The following is an 11,048-nucleotide window of genomic DNA, read 5'->3' as shown; positions in this document are numbered from 1 at the left end:
AATATTAATTTTACTAGAATTATAGAAGTGTAAAGATAAACACATGAGAAAATGTAGGAAATAAAGTGTTAGAAAATAGAGGAAAATATTTAACCTAAGAGTAAAAGAGACTTTTATAAAGGAAACCTAGAAATTACAAAGGAAAATAAGGATTTAACCACGTAAAAAAGTGAAATTTCCGACTTCAAGAAAGCATAGAGAAAATATAATTGCAAGAAAATATATACAATGTTTAAGACAGGTGGCATGTCAGCAAGTCAGGACAAACCGATAAAACGGTCTTAATGCTCAACCCCAAGCACTAGAAATAATATGCAAAATAAGATAGTCAACTTCTTTCAGAGAAATGTGAAAAATAATTTTCTATCCATCATATTGAGAAAAAGGTTAAAAAAAATTCTGACGGTGGCAAGGATGAGGGTGGAACCAACATTTTCACACATTTACTAATGGAAGTATAAATTGCTACAGTCTTTTAGGAAAGCAACGTGATGGTATCTTTAACAATTTAAATATGTATACCTTGCTGCTGCTACTGCTGCTAAGTCGCTTCAGTCGTGTCCAACTCTGTGCGACCCCATAGACGGTGGCCCACCAGGCTCCCCCGTCCCTGGGATTCTCCAGGCAAGAACACTGGAGTGGGTTGCCATTTCCTTCTCCAATGCATGAAAGGGAAGAGTGAAAGTGAAGTCGCTCTGTTGTGTCCGACTCTTCGCGACCCCATGGACTGCAGCCTACCAGGCTTCTCCGTCCATGGGATTTTCCAGGCAAGAGTACTGGAGTGGGGTGCCATATGTATACCTTAGATTTAGTTATCTGTCCTCCAGAAATAAATTATCTAAATTCAAAGGATATACATGTTTTCTGCAGTAGAAGACCTGAAAATGACTTAACCATCCATAGCACATAGTTAAATAAATTGAGATACCTCCTTATTGTGAAGTATTAATGTAGTTTTTACAAATGAGAGGTACTTACCTGTTACCCATGATGTGGAGGCGAGGTGAGGGAGTAGGCCAAGGGAAACGCATTATAGAGCAATGAGTTACAGTCTGATCCATTCTTACACATTTTGGAGCGGTGTAGGAGAGAAAGACTTCCTTCTCTTCTGGGTTCTTTTGCTGGTTGGATCATTAAATTGACACAAGACAGATTAAAAAGGAGGAAAACAAATGTCACACAGCTGGGAACTCATACGAACGTGAGACACAAAGAAGTTGACCGACGCAGGCAGCTTTTGTGCCTTTTAAACAAGGAAACAATACGTTTGTGAAGCATTGGTAAGACTGGGTTTGAACCTGGGATAGCAAATCAGTGAAGTAACAAGGTTTGTTCATCTAGCCTTTGGGGCCCTGAATTCCCTGTTTCCGGTGATGAGAGTGCCTTCCACCCTCCTGGTACAGGGAGACACATGTCACATGGGAAATTTATTTCCTGCTTTCAGGGGGACAAAAGTCAAGCGTCCTTCTTGCACTAACTGTTTCTTAAGTAACTTTAATTCAGAATAATCGATGTGCCCAAGTGGCATATTTTGGGGTGGCATGTTCTCCTCTTCAGAGGAAAACCCTTAAATATGTATGTATAGATTGATACATGTTTGAAAGAGTATAGAGGAATTTGTGCAAAGTCTACATGTGACTCTCACAGGCCCACTACAGCCAGCACAATTATTTTTGAAATTAAAGAAAAAACTTTTCAAGAATACGATAATACTAATTTTAAGCTGTTGTGTCTTGAATAGTGTGTGCGTGCTCAGTCATGCCTGACTCTCTGCAACCCTATGGACTGTAGCCCACCAGGTTCCTTTGTCCATGGGATTTTCCAGGCAAAAATGCTGGAGTGGGTTGCCGTTTCCTACTTTGGGATCTTTCCGACTGAGGGACCCAACCTGAGTCTCCTGCATTGTAGGCAGATTCTTTACCACTGAGCCCCTTGGGAAGCCAGTGGACCCAATTCCACCCAAGCTGGTGGAATATTAGTGGACCCAAATTATAAGGCAATTTAAAATAATCCAAACATTCAACTTATAAAATAGAAATAAATTGGCAAGTGAGAGACTTCCCTGGGGGTCCAAGGGTCCAAGGACCCCATGCTTTCAATGCAGGAGACACAGGTTCAATCTCTGGTCCAGGAAGAACCCACATCCCGTGCAAAAACTAAGCCCACAGGCCACAGTTACTGAGCCTGTGCTCTAGGGCCTGCAACCTGCCACTGCTGAGGCCCATGTGCCTAGAGCCCGTGCTTCGCGACAAGAGATGCCACTGCAAGGAGAAGCCGGTACACCACAAATACAGAGTCGTGCCCCCACTCGCCACAGTTAGAGAAAGCCTGCACACAGCAATAAGCCAGCACAACAAGAAATAAGTAATTTTTTAAAAGAGAACACCCAACATAATATTTACCATGTTCACCTTTTAAATAAGATCTATCGGTAAACCACAAGCTGTCAGTGTTATCAAAAAGAGTGAGTGAGTACTGGGGTGGGCATTTTTGCCTAATTTGGGGTCAAGATGCTGTCCAGTAAGGATCAGGGGGATTTCTGGCAATAGTTACAATGGGACTCAGTCCAGTCTGGAGGTGACTTGGTTCTGGGCTCATCGTCTATGGCCTTGGTAAGTAAGTCCATGCTATACTAAATTTCTCAGCAAATATAAGGGATCCTTACTAGGAAAATCCTTGTGGCTTGTAGTTGAGCCTTATTCTGGAGGACATTGGAAGTTAGGGGCTTAGCATGAGAGTCTGCAGAGGGTGTAACTCTAATGGGACAGGTTCTCATGGATTCAGGTGGGGAAGAAGTAGGGACAGTTTCGGGAAAAACCAAAGTTCAGTGAGAGAATTTGAGGAAGAAGAGGGTATGAAGGAGGTGGGGATGGAGACAAAGGATGGGAAAGGGGAGAATGGGGCTTCAAAGGTTTTTTTTTTCTTTTGTCTTCTTTCAATTGTTGGTTCACATTGATTAATTTAGAAATAGTATTTTGTAAAGAGGCAATTTTAGAGTCTCAAATATGCTTAGAAGCCTCAAGATACCAATTGAAAAGGGTGTCCCATTTGTTTTGTTTCATTTTACAGCTTTAGTCTTCTAATCTGGTTCTAAGAGAAGCAAGTCTGAGGAGATCAAAAGTTCCCATAATGGCAGTTGGAGTTCTAAATTGTTTTTGGTTAAGTTGGTCCAATTAGTTTAAAATGTGCATATGATTTTTTGTTTTTGGTTTGGTTTTTTTTTAAAAGTCTAGTTGACTTACAATATAGTTTTCAGGTGTACAGCAAAGTGATCCAGTTTTTTAGATAGTATGAATATATCTTTTTCCAAATCTTTTCCATTAGAGATTATTACAAGATATTGAATATAGTTTCCTATGCTATACAGTAGGTCCTTGTTTATTTTATAGTTGCCTGTATCTGTTAATCCAAGCTCCTAATTTGTCCTTCCCCTAGCCCCTTTTCCCTTTGGTCATGATTAGCTTTCTATAAGTCTGTTTCTGTTTTGTAAATAAGTTCATTTGTATGATTTTTAGATTCCACATATCAGTTGAGTCACTCCGTCGTGTCTGACTCTGCAACCCCATGGGCGATCGCACACCAGGCTTCCCTGTCCATCACCAACTCCCGGAGCTTGCTCAAACTCATGTCCATATAAGTGATATCAAAAAATGTGTGCAAGTTTTTTAAACATAAAACCTGCTTGGGTCCCAGAAAGAAGACCCTCCTGAGAAAATTTAACAGATTAAGATGCCATTACTCAAATCCAGAGGTTCCAAAAAACGAACGTGCACACACCAGAAAGGACAAACCTTTAAACAGAGCCCAAGTAAAACCAGCGCTCAACTGAAAGGAGGGAGCTCGCAACTGAGCGGAGACTTACTAAGAGGAAGAAGTCAACTCACAGAAGCAGAGGGCAGAAAGGGCCTGACTGAGTACCTCCCGTGGTTCCAGGGTTTGTTAATTTCTCAGGGGTTTGTCTCCTTTGGACTCAACTTCTGGTCACCACGTAATACTGACCTTTAAAAAACAAAAGCGTCACTTGTGGTCCCAGCAAAATGAGTTTATTCATGAACTGCAGAGATTGCAATCAGGATATACAGAACATGGCAAACCATGGGCAAGAACAGACGACAGGGACTTGTTTTTATGGAGGAAAGTGTAACCAAACCAGGACCTTTTGCCCAATGTGCATGAAGCCAAACACTGAGACGTCGATGTTTGTAGTAAAGAAAGGGTTTACTCATGAGGCAGCCAAGTGAGAAGATGGGAGAATAAGTGTCAAATCTGCCTCCCTGAAGGTGGGGGGTTGGGGGGAGCCTCGAGGTATTTTTGAGTAAAGAGTAGAGAGTTGTCAGAGCTGCAGAGGAGGCAACTGGAAGCAGGAAAGTGAAAAGTCACTCAGTTGTGTCCGTCTTTTTGCAATCCCATGGACTACAGCCTGCCAGGCTCCTGTGCCCATGGAATTCTCCAGGCCAAAATACTGGAGTGGATAGCCGTTCCCTTCTCCGGGGGATCTTCCCAACCCAGAGATCGAATCCAGGTCTCCTGCTTTGCAGGCGGATTCTTTACCATCTGAGCCATCAGAAAAGGTGAAGTACTTGTTCTGTGCAAGTTGCAGCTGAGTATCAGGCTTCATATAAAGCATTTCAGAAAATGGCAGCTTTCGCATGTTCTGAGGGTAGGGTTTTTGGCCCCCTGACGTCAAAAGGTCATCCATTGGACATTCATACAGGCCCAGCTGAATGGTCAGTGGTCTCAACCAGTTTGAGTTGAGCAAGAATTAGTTTTTAAAAAACAACTTGCTAAGTCGCTTCAGTCGTGTCCGACTCTGTGCGACCCCAGAGACGACAGCCCACCAGGCTCCCCCGTCCCTGGGATTCTCCAGGCAAGAACACTGGAGTGGGTTGCCATTTCCTTCTCCAAATTGTGACCCATACATCAGAGGTGTTACCTATAGGGGGCGGTTGAGAGTGCTGTGACGTATTATCTAAGCTACGTGAAGCTTGGGGGGTATGCTGTTTTTCCATAGTGGCTGCACCAATTTACTTTCCCATCCACAATGTAGGAGGGGTCTCTTTTCTCCACACCTTCCCCAGGATTTGTTTGTAGACTTTTTCACGATGGGCTATTCTAACTGATATGAAGTGATACTGCACTTTAGTCATTTTCACTAATTATTAGTGATGTTATTATCACTATGAGCATCTTTTCATTTGCCTGTTGGCCACCTGTATGTCTTCTTTGGAGAAATGACTATTTAGGTCTTCTGCCTATTTTTTAAATTGGGTTGTCTGTTTGATATTGAGTTGTAGGAGCTGTTTATATAACTCGGATGTTAACCCCTTATCACTCATATATATTTGCAAATATTTTTTCCCCATTCAGTAAGGTGTCTTTTTGTTAATGGTTTCCTTTGCTATGCAAAAGCTTTCAAGTTTAATTAGATCCCTTTTGTTTATTTTTGCTGTTGTTTCCTTTGCCTTAGGAGACATCCCCCAAAAAATATTGCTACAAGTAATGTCAAAGAGTGTTTTGCCTATGTTCTCTTCTATGAGTCTTATGGTCCTTGATCCATTTTGAGTTTATTTTTTATGTATGTTGTGAGGAAATATTCTAATTTCATTCTGTAACATGTAGCTGTCTAGATTTCTCAGCACCACTTATTGAAGAGACTGTCTTTTCCCGTTTGTATATTCTTGCCTCCTTTGCCACAGATTAATCGGCCGTAAGTGTGTGCTTGCTTCTGGACTCTATTTCATTCCATTAATCCATGTGTCTCTTTTTGTGCCAGTACCACACTGTTGCGACGACTGTAGCTTTGTCATCAAAAGTCAGGGAGCGTGATATTTGCAGCTCTGTTCTTTATGAAGATTTCTCTAGTTATTTGAGGACTTTTGATTACATACAAATTTTAGAATTATTTGTCCTAGTTCTGTGGAAAATGCCCTTGATATTTTGATAGAGTTTGCATTGAGCCTGTAGATTGCCTCGGGCAGTATGGTCATTTTAACATTTGAATCCTTCAATCTGCAAACACTTGTCTTTCCATCTGTATCATCAGTTTCTTTCATCAATGTCTTGTACTGTTTTGAGTACAAAACTTTTACCCCCTTTGTTGTTGTTCAGTCGCTAAGTCATGTCCAGTTCTTTGTTACCCCACGGACTGCAGCGCGCAAACTCCTCTGTCCTCCACTGTCTCCCGGAGTTTGCTCAAATTCATGTCCATTGAGATGGTGATGCCATCTAACCATCTCCTCCTCTGCCGCCCCCATGTCCTTTTTTTTTAATTAATTTATTTTTTATTGGAGGGTAATTGCTTTACAGAATTTTGTTGTTTTCTGTCAAACCCCTCCTTCTTTTTGCCTTCAATCTTTCCCAGCATCAGGGTCTTTTCCAGTGAGTCGGCTCTTCACATCAAGTGGCCAAAGTATTGGCGCTTCCTTAGTTAGATTTATTCCTGGATATTTATTCTTTTTGATCACATGTAAGATGGAGTTATTTTCTTGCTTTCTCCTTCTCATAATTCATTATTAGTGTATAGAAATGCAGTAGATCTCATATTAATTTTATATCCTGCAACTTTACTGAATGCATTGATGAACTCTACTAGTTTTTTTTGGTGGAAACTTTAGAGTTTTCTCTATGTAATGTCATCTACAGATAGTTTTTACTTCTCCCCTTCCAATTTGGATGACTTTCATTTCTTTTTTGTGTCTGATTACTGTGGCCAGGTCTTCCAATACTACATTAAATAGAATTGGCAAGGGTTGGCGTATTTGTCTTGTTCCTGATTTTAAAGGAAGATTTTTCAGCTTTTCACCATTGAGTATGATGTTAGCTTTAAGTTTGTCATAAGTGGCCCTTATTATGTTGAGATGTTCTCTGTATACCAACTTTGAGAGTTGCCTTGAACACGTGCACTGAATTTTGTCAGATGCTTTTTCTGCATCTATTGAGGTCATATGGATTTTAAACTGATGACCTTCTTGGGAGGCTAAAAACGACAAGAGAAAGTCTCAAACAGCTTTTTTCAAAGCATCATAGAGGTAGAAAAAGCCCAGAGTCTGTCTTAGCAAAGAAATTTAGGTTTTACTAGTTGTGTGCACTTGGCATTTTTTGCCTAGAATCTGACTTTCGATGCTTCTCACGTGGAGAGACTCTTGCAACCATATTTGTGTGCCTGGCTCCAGGCCCTTCTAATAATATGCAATTGTTTTTCTAAGGAGTTTAGAATTGAGACAGAGGAGCAATCAGATTTTGCGAGTGCAAATAATATATGACTACTATATATATAATATATAATTAGTATGCATATTATATATTATATTTATATGTTATTATATATTATATAATTAATAAATATTATTATATATAATTATATATATATATATATACACTATAGTGCTTTCCTCTAATATATGACTTGAGCCATGGAGCAGCCATTATTCTCTACACGGATGAGGATGTCAAGAAAAAGAAACCATTCTGCACAAGAGAATCATGGGTGTGTTTCCTGGGCTCCCAGCACTTTACTGATTTGAACTCAATACCTTCCTGGGTCTAGTGGCAAGTCTGCCTTTGGGTTGTGCTAAATATCCCGGGATTCTTTGTTTTCCTCAACTATTTTATATTTTTTAATTTTTATTGTTCCTTTACAATGTTGTGTTACTTTCTGCTGTGCGACAAAATGAATCAGTCATATGAATACATACATTCCCTCCCTTTTGGACTTCCTTCCCATTTAGGTCACCGCAGAGCACTGAGTAGAGTTCCCTGTGCTGTACAGTAGGGTCTCATTAGTTACATGTTTTATATATAGTGTCGGTCGTGTATATGTCAACCCCAATCTCCCAGTTCCTCCTACCCACCTCCTTCCCGCCTTGGTGTCCATATATTTGTTCTCTATGTCTATGTCTCTATACCTGCTCTGCAAATAAGATTGCCTGTATTTTTCTAGATCCCATATATATGCGTTAATATAAATAACCCTCCTTGCCCTTCCCCTTTTTTCCTTTACAAAATTAAGCCTCACTTGGTTTGTGACTCTCAAGCAGAGAGTCTGCTAAGAATGTTAGCAGTTGCCTGGTCTCACTGTTTCAGTGTCTGTGTTTATGAAATGAGGTTCAGAATATCTTCCTCATTGACTGGCGATGAGCTCTGTTCTACCCCCCTGCTCCCGGGCAGAAGGACGAGTGTGGCTCCTGGAACTGTTACCTGGTCTCCACCCAGAAGCCCAGGCATCCACAGATAACTTGTCTGGATTAGTGAGGAAATGGTGAGATGCCTTTCAGTGATTTCAACATCTGGACAGGTGTTTTCAAAAAACTTCTTTCCTTTCTAAGATTAGTCTTCCTGGGTCTTTTAGAACAAACTTTTCAAATAATAAAGACAGAACTTTTGCTTCCTTGATTTAAAACAAATCAATAGTCAAGACCATATGCTGAGGCCATAGTGGCAAGCGGGACAGACTCTTTGCCCTCAAGGAGCACACAGGCAATAAAGGAGATGACAATAGTCATCTTTTATCCGTGGTTTCGCATTCTGCCATTTCAAGTACCTGCAGTCAACTGCATTTCAAAAATATTAAATGGAAAATTCTAGAACTGAACAACTCATAAGTTATGAATTGCTTGTTGTTTTGAGTCATGTGGTGAAATCTCACATCAGCTCCGTCCCACCCAGAACATGAATCATACCTCTGTCTAGCATATCCACCACCCGTTAGTCACTTAGTAGCCAGCTCTGTTACCAGTTGTGTTCAAGTGACCCTTACTTGACTTAATAATGACTCCAGAGTGCACGAGGATGAGGATGGCAATGTGTGCCAAAGAGAAGCCAGACAGTGTTTCCTTCATGTGAAAATGTGAAAGTTCTCAACTTAATAAGAAAAAGAAAGAATATCATATGGTGAGGATGCTAAGATTTACAGTAAGAATAAATCAGTCCTTGACGTTGTGTAAAAGGAAAAAAGAAATTCCTGCTAGATTTACTGTGCCATCTCAAACTGCAAAAGTCACGGCCGTAGCACGTAAGTGTTTGGTTAAGACAGAAAAGGCATTAAATCCATGCAATAAGATATTTTGAAAGACAGACTACATTCACATAACCTTTATTACAGTATATTTTTATAATTGTTCTACTTTGCTTCTTTTTTTAATCCAGATTTTATTCAGATTTCCTCAGTTTTCCCCTGATGTCCTTTATCTTTTCCAGGATCCCCTCCAGGATACATTACATTTATTTGTCATGACTCCTTAGGTGCTTCTTGGCCCTGACGGTTTCTCACACTTTCCTTGTTTTTTGTTTTTTTTTGGGGGGGGGTTATTGTTTTGTTTTTTTTTGTTTTTAATTTTTTGGATGCATCATGCAACATGTGGGATCTTTGTTCCCCAACCAGGGATCAAGCCTGTAACCCCCTGCATTGGAAGCACAGTCAACCACTGTGAACCGCCAAGGAAGTCCCTTTCGTTGTTAACCTCTTATAGTACCTAATTTATACATTAAAATTCATCATAGTATGTATGGGGTTTGGTACTATTTGAGGCTTCACTTAAGTATCCCCCTCAGGTAAGGGGTGCGTGCATGCATGCTCAGTTGATCAGTCATGTCTGACTCTTTGTGACCCCATGGACTAGCCCACAGGCTACATAGGATTCTGTTCCTGGGCTTCTCCAGGCAAGAATACTAGAGTGAGTAGCCATTCCCTTCTCCAGTGGATCTTCCCGACCCAGAGATCGAACCCTTGTCTCCTGCACTGCAGGTGGATTCTTCACTGTCTGAGCTACCAGGGAAGCCCTTGTATCCTATGTATAGATTGCCTCAATAGAGCGTTTACATAGGAAAGCGAGTTGGAGGTGTTCCTGGAGCAGAGGCTGGGGCTTCTAGAATCATCCTTGCCCTGATCGTCCCTAGTATCTCTCAGGAGCTGTGTCTCCAGAACAAAGCAGGGTCTGGGGCACAGAGCCTGTGGTTGGTCATGGGTCACCAGGGGCTGCCCTGGCTTGCCTCATAAGGGGAGAGGTGGCGGGGATTTTGGAACATTCTGCCGCCAGAGCCTTGGTTACCACATCACTCTTAACTAAGTCCAAGCTTCCCAAACCTGAACAGCTTCCAAGAAAAATAAACTGCCCAAAGGGAGCTGTTGTAAAAATTTCAGGTTCACTGAAATGTGCGTCTATGGGTGACAAAAGCTTTGGGGATTTTCTTGAGAAAGCCTGTCCCCATGAGAGTCAACACCCCCACAAGGAGAATAGCAACTGGTGTCAGGGCCCCAGAACCTCAGCTCCCTCCTTCCTGCTGCTTCCCCAGGAGGGAGGTGGGACTACGGACTGGGTGGAAGGGATCCTGGGGTCAGAAGGCAGGTTCCAGCACTGCCAACCTCCAGCCTTAGCAACCGCTTGCTTCCCGTGAGGGACTCTCAGTTGCTCCCTCTTGTGGATGGGGGTTAGAATTGCCACACTGCCTTTCATGAGAAACTGTTACATGAGTCATCTTGAACTTGGTACATGTTGCTAACAATTTATGAGCCCTTTAACCTCTGCCCATCTTGTCCCCAGAGCTTTCCCAGTGGCTCAGCGGTAAAGAACCCGCCTGCCATGCAAGAGATGTGGCAGGAGTCGGGGATTCGATTCCTGGGTTGGGAAGATTCCCCTGGAGAAGGAAATGGCAACCCACTCCAGTATTCTTGCCTGGAGAATCCCTTGGACAGAGGAGCCTGGAGGGCTACAGTCTGCGGGGTCGCAAAAGAGTCAGACATGACTTAGGGACTAAAAACAATGAGAACTTGTCCCCACACTGTTCACAGGGAATTAAAAACGTGTGGCAGTGACACAGCGCTGAGATGGACCTTCCATCCCCAGTCCCTGAGGAATCCACTGGGCTGGTAAACACTGTGTCCCTGGAGAAGCCCCCCTCCCCTCGCCCCAACTTGGTCCTCAGGCCACCTGCAAAACCACCTTTACGCTGAACACACTTTTTTATGACCAGTCTTCATTCTAACCCCAACCTCCCGGAAGTCCTGTGATGGGACAGGGACTGGAAACCGAGGATCATATAAGGTCACAGAG

The sequence above is a fragment of the Bison bison genome, unplaced genomic scaffold, assembly GCF_000754665.1.
Source record: "Bison bison bison isolate TAMUID 2011002044 unplaced genomic scaffold, Bison_UMD1.0 scf7180017864072, whole genome shotgun sequence".
NCBI classification, from domain to species: domain Eukaryota; kingdom Metazoa; phylum Chordata; class Mammalia; order Artiodactyla; family Bovidae; genus Bison; species Bison bison.
Note: the sequence above shows the minus strand (reverse complement) of the source record.